Below are 15,336 nucleotides of genomic sequence, written 5' to 3' on the forward strand. Positions count from 1 at the left end.
AGAGGTTTCGAGAGCCATAAATCCATGTGTTCCCTGCTTATCTGAATTTCAAACGAGATTAATATTCTACCTACATCTGCTGACAAAGACAAACAGCTACAGTGCAAGGTAACAGTATTCTCTGTAAGTAAACACTGTGGAAAGACTTCGTCGGAAACATACTTGCAGTTTAAATGTGATGTTTTAGAGGGATATATAGTTTTTAAACCAAGGACTCCGTGGTCACACAGAAAAATGTCTTTAAAGTGGATGAAAGAATATTAAAGGTCAAGAAATACCCAGTCTTTCATCACTGTCAAATGCAGTGCCTCCAAAAAGGAAAGTTTGTAAATGAAAGAAGGAAAGTACCCAATAACGTAATTAATTTAACAAAGAAGCTGTAAGTGAAAATGTGAAGCATACTTAGAATTAATCAGCAACATAAAATAAAGGCAAATGCAGCCTCCTGTATAAACCAGGAAGCCCTCCTGCCTTACAAATGAAGCTTCTCTTCAGGTTTACAAAATAAAAAGTGGCTGACAGTGCCTCATTTAGTTAGTCTGAAAAGACAAAAGGTAGCTGCATGTTTTAAGAGACTTAAAAATGCCACCAGAGCACTCTGTTGGGTAATGTAACTTGCTGTGGATAATACAAATTTTGTAGCAGATTTTTTAACTATGTCAACGCCCTTACTACAAGCTCCAAGTCTGCCCAACCCCATTCTCCATCCCCAACAAAAAATCAGACCAAATCTTTGGGTGGCAACGCTAGCAAATCAATATTCTGCCTGATTCTCAGCACGCAGCACTCAGATGGCACTGAACACACGAACACATGCACAGTATCAATTCTGTTTTCCTGCTTTGCACCAAAATGTCAAAGAAATTCATTTTGATTCTTCTGTGTAAATTCAGTTACAAACTCATCAGAGTTGAAAAGATACCCCTGTAAGTAAACAGCAGTTGCTTTAGGATTAAGTATTGCAGTAACGTGTCAGGACCAAATCAGCTCCCAATATAGAGCACTGATTTTAGTAGATGATGCTTAAGTTACAGACACATTTCAGAATAATCAAGAATCCTTTCACATACGGACTTCATCATGTTGATTGCAAGGAGTCTCAAAAGTTTATACACACAGAGCGAGTTTATACTTTTGCAGAGAAGTAAAGTCACAGGAGGAGGAAAGAGGAAAGCATATTCAGGGGCAGTTGGGGGACAGTCCCACCTCCCTGTTGGAGGATTGTGGTCAAAAGCTAGGGAGGAAGAGGTCTCCTTGCAAGAGAGCGGGGCGGGAAGTGGGCCGATGTGGAGCACCAACTGAACACCTCTGCTACCGATCAAAGAGTCCGTCTACTGCTCTGCTCTGTCCTTCGGAAGCTGAAGGGAACAAGGCATAATACACACAACGGAGTATTATTCAGCCACAAAAGGGGAAAAGATTCTGACACATGCTACACTGTCACTGAACTGTGAAGACATGGTGCTGGGGGACAGAAAGCAGGTACAAAAGGACAAATATTATATGGTTCCACTTACATGAGGCCCTTAGAATAGTCAACTTCAGAGATAGGAAGTGGAGTGGGGGGGTCCCCAAGGGTGGGGGAAGTCCGGGAGTTACTGTTTAATGGGGTTTCTGTTTGAGAAGATGACAGAAGTTCCACACGTGGACGCTGGTGACGGCTGCACAACAGTGTGAACGGACTTAATGACACTGAAATGTACATTTTTAAATGGTTAAGATGGTAAATTAAATGTCATGCATATATTATCACCATAAAAATAACCCTTCGTAAATCCAACTTAGACAAGTTTTAAGTAAAGGCATGATGTTTCACTTACAGTCTTCTGAAGGACTATTTTCATGTTGGAGGTTCCATTAAAAACTTGCTAATTTGTATATGGGTGTCTTATAAAAGTAGGAACTTGGAGAATTCCATAATTATCCTAAATAATAAAGATTCAGAATTACTACTGACCACAACAAACCCAAACCATGCAAACTATTTTCCTTTTTCATAGACTACAAACTAAATGGAGTGCAACTGAATCGATACCTATGAATTTACACGCATGATCGTAGTGTCAAAAATACATTTCTTAATGCAAAGGAAAACACAATTTGGGAACAGAAACCCAGGGACATTCTTTCGTAAACGTATAGTCATGCTGAGTACTGAGTCATCGCAGGAGGCTCAAAAGTGTGTAGTTCCTTATCCTGGTGCTTCAAAATCAATGCTACTAAACTACTGTGAAAGCAGATGGAGAGCAATATTCAACATATGCAAAGTTTGGGGTCCTATCCCCACCAGCTAACCTCGTGCTATTGATATCTGGGGGCAGAAAACTGTTCGGTGTGTGAGGGGCGGGGGCTACCCTGTGCATCGCAGGATACTTGCCAGCATCCCTGCCCTCTGCACACTCAGTGCCAGTATCACACACACACACAGCCCCCAATCATAACCATCAAATTCGTCTCCAGACTTTTCCACGTTTCCCCTGGGGGTGAAAGTTGCCCCCAGCTGAGAACCACTGTCCTAAACCAAGAAATAGATCTTTGGGAACTGCCGTGTCTACAAAGAAAACCAAATAGAAACATGAAGGAAAAAACATACTTTGATTTGGTAAAAGAGCCTGAAATAGCCAAAGATGTCAGAAAGGAAAGAAATCTCTCATTATTTTCAGGGCCACTTTACTACCAGAATCTACAGCCAATTTTAAGAGCTTATTCTTGAATTTAATTAATCAGCCCCTAACATCCGTCTGGGTCAGATTCCACCGCGAAGGAATTCACTAGACTTTCAATCCGTTAGCTGGGGCATCACTGCCCCCAACACCCCTTTCCCAGTCTGCGAGGGTTCGAGAGGGAGGCAGTAAGCAGTAGCTTCTTGAGAGAAAGAGTTTCCCTGATAATCTACAGAGAGGCAGTGTCTGCGGGGCTCCTGTGTGTGGTCTGGGTACTCAAGAAGACAAACCTGGTTTGAAAGCCGTCTTCAAGGGGGGAAGCAGCTCAGCAGAACAAGGGGCTTGGCTGCATCTGGGCGGGTCTGTTTCTGTCCATGAAAGGACAGGGCCGGGTCCAGCGCTGCTCCTCTTTAGGGGGTTGGGGTGCTCACTCTCCGCATCTGCTTGGCCAGAGCGCTCCCTCCCGAACAGGGTCCTGAAGGTGCAGAAGCCCAGCATGACTGATCGCTGGAGCCTCGGCGCCTCCAGCCAGCAAAGGGATGCAGAGAAGAGCCGCAGGAGGGGTCAGTTTGCAGTGCTGGCTCCTCGCTGAGCAGGCTGCCTGTGCTACCCCTGAGGCTCTGGGCTTCTCCAGGACGCCCCGTCCTTGTCTGGAGAAAGAGGCAACCCACCTCCCCAGGCGGCAGGAGGAATAAACGGGACCTGAAAACAGTCTGGCCCACACACTGAAGCCTGTGCACTAATGTTTACGGCAGCCCTGTTTGTCACAGCCCCAAACTGGACAGATCCCAAACGCCCTTCCACCAGTGAGTGGATGAATAAATGCTGGTGCATCCACACACAGACCTCGAGTCAGCACTGCAGAGGCAGGAGCTGCTGACACACAGCACACCGTGGATGGATCTCAAGGGCCGCAGGCTGAGTGAGTAAAGGCAGTCTCACGAGGCCACGTGCGGGGTGAGTCCATTGATGTAAGTCTTGAAAGGAGGACCCACTTGTGGCCTGGAGCTGGAGAGGGTGACCCTGCAGAGGAGGCATGATGAACTGTTCTCGCGGGGATGGAGCGGTCCGGTCCAGCCTCAGACTATGGTGGTGGCTGCTCACGTCTGCACGTGTGATTACACGTCACACAACTGCCACATGTGCGTGCCCGCACACACGTGCACATAAACACTGGTGAAATCCAGATAAGGTCTGCCTGTGCGCCAGCGCTGGCAATGTCTATGTCCTACTTTTGATAAGGCCGGATCTTTGCACACAACGTCATCACTGGTAGGGGAGGGTGCTCGGGAACTCACTGTACTATTCTTGCAACTTCTTGCGGAGTCTAACATCATTTCAAAATAGAAGGCTTCAAAAATAAGTGTCTGATTGTTGCACAGAGAAACAAAATGTGGCCTACTCGTACCATGGAATAGTACTTGGCAATAAAAAGGAGTGAAGTACTCACACGTGCTACAAGGTGGGAGAACCCTGAGAACATTAAGCTGAGTAAAGGAAACCAGTCAGAAGGAACACAAGCCGTGCAACCTCATTTATAAGAAACATCCAGGGTGCGCAAACTCACAGACACCAAACGCAGACTGGTGGCTGTCAGGGGCTGGAGGAGGCGGGACTGGGGAGTGACTGCTAATGGGCAGGAAATTATCTGGGGAGTGGTGAAATGGTTTAAAATGGATTGTGGGGATGGCTGCGCAACTCTGGGAACATACTAAAAACCACTCAGCTGCACGCTTCAAATGGGTGAACTGTCAGCTATGTGAATTGTCACTCAATAAAGTTGTCACCAAATACGGCGGTGTCGGGCACAGGTAAGTGTGACATGAGTGTTTTGCCATAATTTACTGTTTTCTCTTCACTGTGCGGGCTGGTTCTAAGAGTCATCCTTGGTGCTCTTTCAAACGACCCTGGTGGGGAGTGTCCGTCAGGTGCGTCCAGGCAGACGAAGATGGCAGCACTGACGCTAAGAGGATCAGAGCGGGTCTCCCGTGGGCACTGCGTAGACAGGTCCGGTTCAAATTCCCTGTCTTTTCCTTACGCCTTCTCTGCACCCTCCCCGCAGCACTCCCCAGCATTCCACCAGGTAGCTTATCAACTTTTCCCTAAAGACAGAAAGCTTTCTTATTCCTGGTTCCTCACCTTTGCCCTCAGAGTGGCCCATCTAGAATGCACTCCTCCAGTAGGTCTCAAAATGCCATGCATCACCAGACCCAAACCAGCCTCCCTCAGCTGCTCCAGCACGGGCGGCCCCAGGACCCCCGCAGCAGGGGAGTCTGCATACCTACGGGACAGCCATCCACTCCGGCAGGAATGCCGCACCCTAAACAGCAAGACGCATCTCACACATCTCAGTACACTCCACCATGCGTGGTCATCCCAGAAATGGAAGAGTTTCCACACAAACTGGTCTGAGCTGCGGTACAAACCAGGCCTCATCGTAAACAGGGTGAAACACGGCAGTCAAGACGGCAGCTCCAGACCCCAGGGGGCCCGGCCTTCTCTCTGCCGACAGGAGTCCACTTGGGGCCCAGTCGGAAGGAAAATGCCTCCCCTTGGCCAACACACAGGCCGGGCTGCCTCACTGGGGTGCCAGACAGGCCTGCACTGAAAACTCTGCTGGCCCACAAGCAGTGACACACCGCCTGTCCTCTCCAGACACATTCTGCGGGGCACAGCCAACACCTGTAATCCGCGCAAGAGTCGGAAACCTCTGTTTGTCAGGAACCAGGCAGGCGTCTGAGTCAGAAGGACCTGACAGGGACGTGGGAAAGAACAGCAGAAACGGAGCTTCTCTCAAAAGCACACGTTTTAATAACCACCTCCGTTTCTCTTCCCTCAAACTTCTGACTTCCGGAAGCTAAATAAAAAAGGAGTTTGTTATGAAGTGCTGAAGCAGATATACAGCATTCTTCTGTTAGCAAATCACCTGTTACAAGGAATCTTGAGAAATCACTGTTTCTGGCACGTAAACCTAACACAAAAATGGTTCATTTTTAAGCGCAGAAAATACGGAGAGGCTGACAAGATACTCGTTATGGAATAAGAAATACATTTTACAATTTCACTTACTCAGAGTCAAATGCAGGCAAATCCCTTCTTCCTTCTGGGGTTTATTTTTAGACCTGTCTTCTGTCTTCAGTTACCTGTCAATGAAAAAAATACCCAAAGTAAGGCAAGAAATGTCACCGAATATATCTCAAAGCACATTCTCGACTGTTCCAGAAGCAGGCGGATTTCTGAATTCGGGGGCTCTCGTGAAGCTGAAATAGTAATGCTGTCAGAGGGTAGACAAACTTCGTCACTGACTCTCAGGCTTCCAAGTCCATGTAAAGCATACAGCGAGGTTGTTCACAGAGATCTGTTCAAGACTCACTATCTCAGCACCAATCACCATCACACCAGGGGATTCCAACAACTGAATCAATCAGCTGCTCAGTTCTCAGGATGGGCTCATTTTTCTCTATCTTCCTAACATGCTAGGTGAAAACACAGCTCTTTGAGGGGAAGTGCTCGAATGGGGCCAAAAGCAAGTGGCCAGCAAGTGCAAACGTCCTGTGGTGAGAAGGATCTCGGTGACAGGGAGGAAGGCCAGTGGGCCAGGCTGCAAAAGTGAGAGACAGGAGGACCCGGTCATGGAGGACTCTGCTGCCCTCGGAAAGGGGTCTGATCCATTCTTCATCTTTCTTCACTCAGCACCAGACTGAAGGAGAAAATAAAATCTGAACATGCTTCTACTTAAGAACCCTTCAGAGGCCCCCATCGTGCCTAGAACAAAATGCAAAGAAGCTCTTGCTTAGTAGAGAGATGCAAGGGGCCCGCGCAGTGCTGGCGGGAAGGCGAGGTGCAATGGGGAGACACGACGAGGTCTCAGGTGTGCTGGAGGTGTGGTCTGGAGGGCTCCGGGGTAGAGCGGATGTCGGCAGGTGAGGGGACAGAAGTAGCAAGGACAACATCCAGGTTCAGAGCCTGAGCAACATTCGGAAGGTGGTGCCAGTGCCCAAGATGCAGGAAGGCTGGGCCGAGGACAAATCCAGACTTCTGTACGGCCTTCACTCTGAAATGCCCGGTGGCTCTCCAAGCCAACCGTTAACTAGGTAGTTAAACACGGGTCTGAGCAAGTGGGAGCGGAGGCCTCCTGTAACCGAGACCTTTGAAGCTTTGCACCGGGATGCAAGTGCCGAAAGCCGGGTTTCTCATCCCTGGGACTGCCGGTGCTTTGGATCAAACCGTTCGCTGTGGTGGGGCTGCCTTGTGCACTGCAGGATTTTGAACAGCATCCTGGGTATTCTCACTAGGTGCCAGGAGCAATCCCCGTCTTCCACCCAAGGTGACAACCAAAATTGACACCAGATGTTGCCCAGTGTCCCCTGGACGGCACACTTGCCCCGCTGAGACCCAATGGTCTCAGGACTGTGAGCTGAGGATGGAGCCCTGGGGAGAAGGAGCTGGTGAGACACAGGGGGGAAGGGCAGGGAGGCAGGAGGGAATCCAGAACGGGGTGGTGTCCCTGGCACCTACTGACAGCCCGTCTCTCGGAAGTCAGGAAAGATCAGCAAATAGCTGCTGCTGAGATGGGTGACAAGGGGGACCAGCCGATACTGATAGGACAAGTAATCACGCACGCCATCTTCTCTGCACATGTTCGATGCCTGGAAGAAATCTAGACAGGCTTCACAGAGGAGGCGGCACTCCTGCTGGCGCATGAAGGCAGGTGAGGAGGAAGAGAAAGGGGCTGCAGCTCGAGGGGTGCCAGAGGCAATGAACGGGAGCAAGAGAAGGGCACAGAGGTTTCCAAAAATGGTGGGGTACCCGTTCATGGTGCTTGGGAAGGGAGGGCTGACAGCAGAGGACTGGAAGGCTGCTCAGGGAAGACGAAGGGGCTGCCTGACCAGTAGGGACCAACTTCACTCTCAGTCACCATGTGAGGGTGGTGCACACCGGTTCCAAGGCCACCAGGACGACAGAAGGTGGGAGCCAAGGGGCTTCCCTGTCTGACCCACTCCTGCGTCCACTAGACCTCTCCCCTCAGGAAGGGTACCATCAGGAAGTGGGGTTAAGGAGCACCTAATGAAAAGATAATAGACACACTTGCTGCCTTTTTTTTTTTCTTCATTTTCTCTACACTTACAAGGAAGTGCCCCCACCCACCCCACAACCATAGATGATGCTCGGAACCCTTAACGCTATGACAGTGCTGGCAGACTATGCCAGGGGCCTGAGCCGCCCCACTGCCCGTCTCCCTTCCACAGCATCACTGTGCACATATGGTGTGTTTTAAAAAAATGAAAACGTTTTTTTAAAAAAAAAAAGAAGAGCAGAGTTACAGGCCTCACTTTGCTCCTAATTAATTACACGAAACTCTCTCTGGACCAGAGATTCCTCAGCTGTGAAATGAGGGTATTAAATTATTTATGAGGTTTCATCCACATCAAAAAAAATCTGAGGAACCATTTTCCTGTTGACTTCCTTTTGTAAATTCTAAGAGAAGACACCTTGCAAGTAACTGAACCAAGAACTTGCAAAAGAGTTGCTGGGGAAGGGAGGAAAGGAGGGAGGCAGGGAGGAAGGAGGGATGTATCTCTGTCCTGCAGCCAACAGAGCACAGAAATAGATCCAAAGAGTGCAATTTTTTTCCAAGTTGCCATAATGATTAGTATTTCCGCTCTGGAAAAATCCAAGTTGTACCATCATGAAAATAATGTGAAAAATCTAAAATATGTTTTCTGAAGTCACTGAGTGTGACAGAGGAGCTACGGTTTCCTCCTGAGGCCTTTTCTTTTTTTAGTGAGCCCCGAATTAACCGGGTGAAGAGCCGAGGCTAAGACACATTGCAGCATGAGGACCGGGGTGTCAGAGCGCCCCAGCGCCCCCAGCCACTTGGCTGGTTCCGTAAGGGGCTCAGGTTCTGTGCGACAAAGCTGCTGTTTCCTGCACTACCAATGCTGCCCCGCATTTTTATATATTGAGACGACTCACTAAATATCAGATTTTAAATCCTTTAAATCAGTGGTTCTCAAATGCGACTGATTCTGCCCCACCTCCCCACCCCCTGGGATGCCAGGCAATGTCCAGAAACACTTCAAGTTGTCGGGAGTCAGGGAAGAATGCCACTGGCATCTAGTGAGGCCAGGGATGCAGCTAAATTGCCCAAGCACACAGCACAGGCACGCTTCACGAAGAACTATCTGGCTCAAGTGTCAGTATCCCCTAGGTTGAGAACCCCTAATTAGAACCATACTAAAATTTCTATAATTTTATAGAAGGCATATACTTTGATTTTCTAAACAATTTTTATTCTTTCCAAAGTAATACACATACACAGGTGAAGCAAAAGACTCCTCTATTTAATTGCAAGCTTTCTAGCACCATTTAGCCCCCATTCTACTTCCCAAAGCAACCACTCTCAAGTCTTAGAACAATTTTTCTTACTGACGGTGCTCTCTGGTATAAACTTCCATGTTCTTAAATAAGCAGCTTATAATATATCCTATGAACTTCAGATATTACTTGATTTTCTCACATATGAACAAGGATTTTTGGTTGTTTAAATCCCCATCACTGATTCTGTGCTTACCCTCCCACATTTCCCCAACAGCATCACATTTTTTGGTTAAACCTAAACTCTACACATTTTATTTTGTCAATGGAATGGGCACCGCTGAGCAAGCAGTACAGTGTGATTATGATTCCTTTCTTATGCAACTCTTAAATTTTCCTGGGATTATTAGTCGCCTCTGTTCTTGTTTTCTTTGGTAATTCTTCCAACACTCCACAATCTTTCAATTTAATTTTTCACTCCAATAATCTGTCAGCTCCAATGTACATCATACCCCATCCCCCAACTCTCAGATATATACACACACCAGACTTTCCTTTGGAAACTTCTGGTCTCTTGTGTGTGCCTGTCAGAGTTAAGTTTGCTACTGAGCAGATGCCCCGAGACCACACCAGCATCTTCAGAATTCCTTCTGCTTCTTTCTGTTTCCAGGACCCCAAATCTCCCCTTTCTTGGTTTAGTCTCTCGTTTTGATGGGACATATTCCCTAGTAGCTTCCTGAGAAGTGATGTATGAAAGCTGAATTCTACCAACATCCTGAACATGTACAAACATCTTTATGCGATTCTTAATGAACAACTAGTGAGGGAATGACTTCAAATTCTGACTGAAAATAAATTTGCCAGAATTCAAACCTCAGTCTGTGTTCCAACTTAAGAAAAATGATGTCATTCTGATTCCAGATCCTTCATATGATTCTTTTCAATCCAGAAAGTGCTTAGATACTGCCTTTATTCATAATTTTCTAAAATGGCATAATGATGAGCCTTCTTTATGTAGTAATTTTTTTTGATGGGCTTAATTTTTATTCTAGTCTGGAAATTTCTCTCTTCTTCAGATTCGAGATTTTTTTCCCCTGTCTTTCTTGGAATAATTATTAGGCAAAGATCTGAATAACCATATCTCATCTATCTGATAGAACTTTCTGCCCTGTATCCTCACTGTCCAGTAAGTTATCCACTCAGTCACATGTGACAACTCAGCACTTGAAATGTGGCTAGTACAACTGAGGAGCTGACTTTTAAATTTTATTTAATTTTAATTAAAGTTTAAATAGTCATATGTGGCCAGTGGCTCCCATGAGACAGCACAAATCTGAAGACTATGACAAACAGGAAAAAAAGACAACAAAGGAAAATCAGTACCTTTAGCACAACTCTAACATGATACTGAACACAAGTTTAGAAGAAAAAATTGAGACCAAGGTCTAAATCCCCGCCGTTACTATTTCCAGTAAGAATTTCTATGATGTAATTCCTTACGGCCTCCTTCCTCATAAGAACTTGAGGACCTTTTAGAATGATATCACACAAGCAGAAGCATCCCTTTGCACCTAAGAACAGATTTTATCACACCTAGTGCGTAAAGAGGGCAACTGATGTCCCTCTTTCATCTGAGGGGAGAAAGGAAGGTACCTTCCCAAACAGGAATCCGTTTTGTACTTGTATCATTAAAAATTACGAGACACAAGGACAGATAACTGGTAAGCTGCTGATGGAAACTTCTCTGAATGCCACCCCGCAACTGCAGTCAGAGAGCGCTCAGCCCACCACACGGGGGTGAAGGACATGGTTCCTCCCACGCGCTCGGGTAGGAAGCACTACTTCTACACAGCAGGCGCTTCAGGGGACAGAAACAGCACCCCAGGGCCTTCTCTGTGCATTCGTTCATTCGTTTACTCACTCAACAAATGTCACAAACAGCACAAGTATTATCCAGACACTCTATGAACAATCACCAAGACAGAAAACAGAACAGAACCAAAGCGCACAAGTGCTGTGCACCCACCAAAAAGGCGACCAGCCTGCCGCTTCGTCGGAGCCACCTTCATTGAAGCTCAGGGCGGAGGACAGCCGGCCTGTCGCAGGTGTGCGTCTCTAACAAAGAGCAGATCGCAACGGAAAGGAAGTCACTATTCCTTTTTCAACTTTTAAGAAAAATAAACCTACCCGCACTGTAGGTATAGGGAAATAAATATGCTGGAAACATCATTCATTTTTAACGCTCAATGGGGAAACATATTTTTTTCATCTTCTCTTCGGATAAGTCATTTAATATCCATTCGTTCCTGTAAAATGACATTTTATTATGCTTGTAGGTTTTACAAGTTCAGTGTAAAAGTATGAGTTACTCAAATAAGGAGAAAAAGAGACACTAACCAAGACATTATAAAACTTGTTTCTTCCTTCATGTATTATGACGCCAATAAGTATTTCATGCTTTCAGAACTGCCAAAATCAATACTGTGAATGCGTATTACCGTCTGAGTGCACGCGTCTGCACACCTGTACCACCCACCCACCAGCCCACGCCCGCAGTCAACCATACGTCACACACGACAAATGGAAAGCACTCTCAACTCACACCATGATACGCCAAATAAATTCCACGTAAAGACAAGCCAGGACCTGTCACACGGAAATCTGGTACGAGATAGGGGAGTAATATGACCCAACTGGGCTTATAGTTATATAATCCACCCAGAGCTAATGTCAACAGGAAAAAACAAGCCCATGGCAAATTTTAATAAGCTACTGGTCACACAATATTGGTTTCCAAGCATTAAATTTTATTTAGTGGCATGAAATTTTATTTGGTTAGAGAAAAAGAATCACAACATTTAAAGATGATAAACTATTAGGAGAACATGCTCTTTCTGATTCAGCAAATTGTCCATCAATAGTGATCTGAATTTCTCCCCACAGATACGACACCAAATGATAAAGATAATCTTCACATGACACAGGTTCCGGTTAAGAGATGACACGTGAGGGCATCAGGAGGTATGAAAGAATCCTGATTAATCTCTTCCTCATCTCCCAAAGCGCCATCTCCAAGTCTGCAATCAGCATTCAGCACACTTTTAGGTTTGACTGTCAAGCACATTATTTATTCACTGAAATTATGACAGAAGGCTCTGAACACCATATGGTCCTGGTGTGCGTGTTTTAGTTTCTACGATTTCCAAACACATCCTATTCCCCCCTGACCTGGAAAGGCCAATTGTAGCGTCTTCAATTTCCTTTAACAACACAGCAAGCAAAGCCCTTTAGAAAAACAATTAAATTCAACTCTGCTTACATGAAGGCCTCAAAATCTAGGACACCAATGTCAATGATGAGCTAATTCAACGAGTATTAACACACACACGGGCGCACACACATACACACAGTCCTGTTCACAAACCCAAGTGCTTCTCCAAGTGTCACCTCCATATGTAGGACATCAGAAAGCTGTCCTAAATAAAAATTAAAGTTAAAAACGAAAACAAAAACACCCGACACTCTCAAACTCATCACTACCAAGGCCCGGCAGCTCAGCTTTCAGTGCCTCTCCAATCCATCCACATCTGCCTCGAGACCACCACGGACTCTGAGTGGTCCAACACCCCTCCACCCAAACTGTCCTGCCCGCACAGTTAACAAGCTCCCCCAACCGGTTTCACATTCCCCAGCCTCGCGCCTTTGAGAGAACCCAGGCGTCGGAGCCCGAGAACTGCGTCGCCGGTAGCATCTCCACGTGACCTGTCCGTCCTGCCCTCTCTGCAAGCTCCCTGTGGAACCCACGCCTGGCTGCCGGGGCACCCCCTCCAGGCCCACCCCTCTGGTGCCACAATGAAAGTGAGAACGGAGACAGCCCTTGTCATCAGAGCCTCTGCTGGTGGTGATGTGGACACGTTCTGTTATCCTACCTGGGATGCAGTCGGCCTGGTGACTAAGAGCACAGATACTGGGGCCAGAAGGGCTGCGACAATCCTCCCCTTGGGCCAGGCTTCCTCGGGCCCCCAGGTCCTCATCTGTACAAAGGGGACAGATAACTAACAGAATCCTCACAACGACACAAGGGGTGGACACCACCGCGCATATGCGGACAGGGCAGAGAGCCCTCCCTGGCACACTGTGAACACCACGCAGGCATCGGATGTAGTCCACACGATCTGGAATCAGCTGGCAGCCTCGTCACCAGGCGCACGTGTGGTCCCAGACAAGAACCCGTGAGCCTTGTGGGTGCCTCTCCAGTAAAGACGCGATGAGGACGCCTACTTTACATGGCAGGCGGGAGGAAGAGCGACCTTGTGGGTCAGACACACAGCAAAGCTGTTACTCAGAGGCTGTTACTCCTGGCTGTTATTAACGGAACAGCCGAGGCCCTGCACTGATCCAGAAAAGTCACTCCAGATCTTTCCTTCTCATATACTGAGGAACAGCTAATCTTCCTGCACTAATTCTTTATTCTTGTTTAGGAGCGACTTGTAAAACCTTAGACCTCGGTTTCACTTCCTCCTTTTCAACTAAAGTTATGAAACATACGGAAGGCTCTGAGAGCCAGTTTTCAATGAAGTTTAGAGGAAATGGCTCCAACACCCTGATGGAGACAGAAAAAGAATTTCCGCTTCATTCAATGCATCTTTAAGGACAAGAATTTTTTTAATGTTTTTTTTTCCCAGTAAAATTAAATGATTCAGGACCTTTGTTAACTCGCATGAATCTTTCTTTCATAAATTGGTTTAAAAGATCTTTTAATTTTCAGGTTTGCAAGGCCTAGAAAGCTCAACTTTGGTGAGGGTCTGCTCACCAGCTGCTTTTGATAGCCCTCGTCATACTAAATTTAGACATACACTTTGTATGGACAGACTTCAACAGGAAGCTGCCAGATTAAAAGAAGATGCCGCTAGTGCATCAGAATTCAAAAGCCACTGAAGGCCAGCAACTTCCCAGAAGCCACAGTGCTCTCTTATTCACAAAAATACTTCATAATTTCCCACCTGGGAAAAGAAAAGAAGAAAAAGATTTGAGGGGAGGTCCCCCACACACACACACAGTAGCAAAAATAAAATAATTAACTGTGAAAATCAGGGCAAACAGAAGACAATGGCACAAAAAATGAGATAAAGCTGAAAGGTGAGGACAGTACTCAAAGTTCGCCATCACATAAAACTTTACTTCAGTTGGAAGGGAACTACATAAATCAGATTCTGAGTTTCCTAGACATCTATTCAAAGAAACATGTATGATTGTATGCCTGATTTACAGTATCCAAAAACTGAAGAACATACAAGTATCAAAAACACAGTTTCTAGGGTTTGACACAGGGGAGGAACGTCTCCCACGGATCCCAGAGCACGAACAGTGCACTCGGGACAACTCCAGCCTCCGTAAATGCTATCGGAGAGATTTTCACCGGGCCGCTTCTTGAAATAGCCCTCAATGTTAGGTAAGTGTACAGCACCAAGGGACAGCTACATAAATCAAATTCATGAGTGGATTAACGATATGTTAGCAGCATGCAGATCTCCCGACAGCCTGGTTTACTCCAAGGATGTGTCTCAGCAGTGCTCCAAGTCCCAACTGGGCTGTGGGTCTCTTGGGGTCACAGAAACATATTACACTATATCGTAAACACATTTTGGTGCCAATAAATACACCACTTCTGCAATATTGCTTTTAGTGGTTGCCTAGTAACCCACTGGGCTAGATTATACTTCGATCTTTCACCATGGCATTCAATTCCTTGCTCTTGCAAATGATGCCTCAGTAAAGCAGGGAGAACCATTTTTTAACTGTCAAAAACTTCTGCGGACCACCTACACTAGCAGTACTTTACTGCCTAATATTTAAGGGAAAGGTTCCCAATGGCAAGACTAGGTAACGGCACTAAAGTCAATGATGCCTCTGACATTTCTTGTTTCTGTTCATCACAACAGGGTCTGCAGAGGTTTGCATGAGAGCAGCACACAACACGGGAACAGTGCCTGCTGTGTGTACAGACACATTTCCAGGCTTCCTCAGAAATAAACACAAAATACCTGGCATTAAAACTTTCCCACAAGTTTGAGTTGAGAATTTCAGGAAAAACATCATGAGCTAAATGTTACCTTTATTTCAGAACAGTAACACATTCACCTGTCTTCTCACTTGAGACAATCCTGGTTGATCCCCACTGTCTCCAGGTCATTATGAGCAGTGCTGCCTTTCTCTCTCTAAAGTGTCCCAATTTGGACAAGAAATTACATGGCTACTGTAGGTATCAGAGACAAATCATCAACCCAGAGGTTCCAGAACAACAAACTAGGAATGCCAAGGTCCCAGGCGAAGGTTTCTGCACAGAGAGTGAGTT

General features: G+C 46.3%; 1 protein-coding gene across 9 annotated transcripts in view; it reads right to left on the minus strand.

Moving 5' to 3' along the window:
* LOC105092372 (F-box-like/WD repeat-containing protein TBL1X) overlaps window positions 1–15,336 on the minus strand; it is a 201,533-nt gene that overhangs the window by 120,538 nt on the left and 65,659 nt on the right. For all 9 annotated transcript variants that reach the window (XM_064482602.1, XM_064482600.1, XM_064482599.1 and 6 more), the window contains exon 2: window positions 5,733–5,806. The gene's annotated coding sequence lies outside the window, so the exon portion shown is untranslated. The remainder of the gene's footprint in view (window positions 1–5,732; window positions 5,807–15,336) is intronic.

The sequence above is a fragment of the Camelus dromedarius genome, chromosome X (genome assembly GCF_036321535.1).
Source record: "Camelus dromedarius isolate mCamDro1 chromosome X, mCamDro1.pat, whole genome shotgun sequence".
Classification (NCBI taxonomy): Eukaryota; Metazoa; Chordata; class Mammalia; order Artiodactyla; family Camelidae; genus Camelus; species Camelus dromedarius.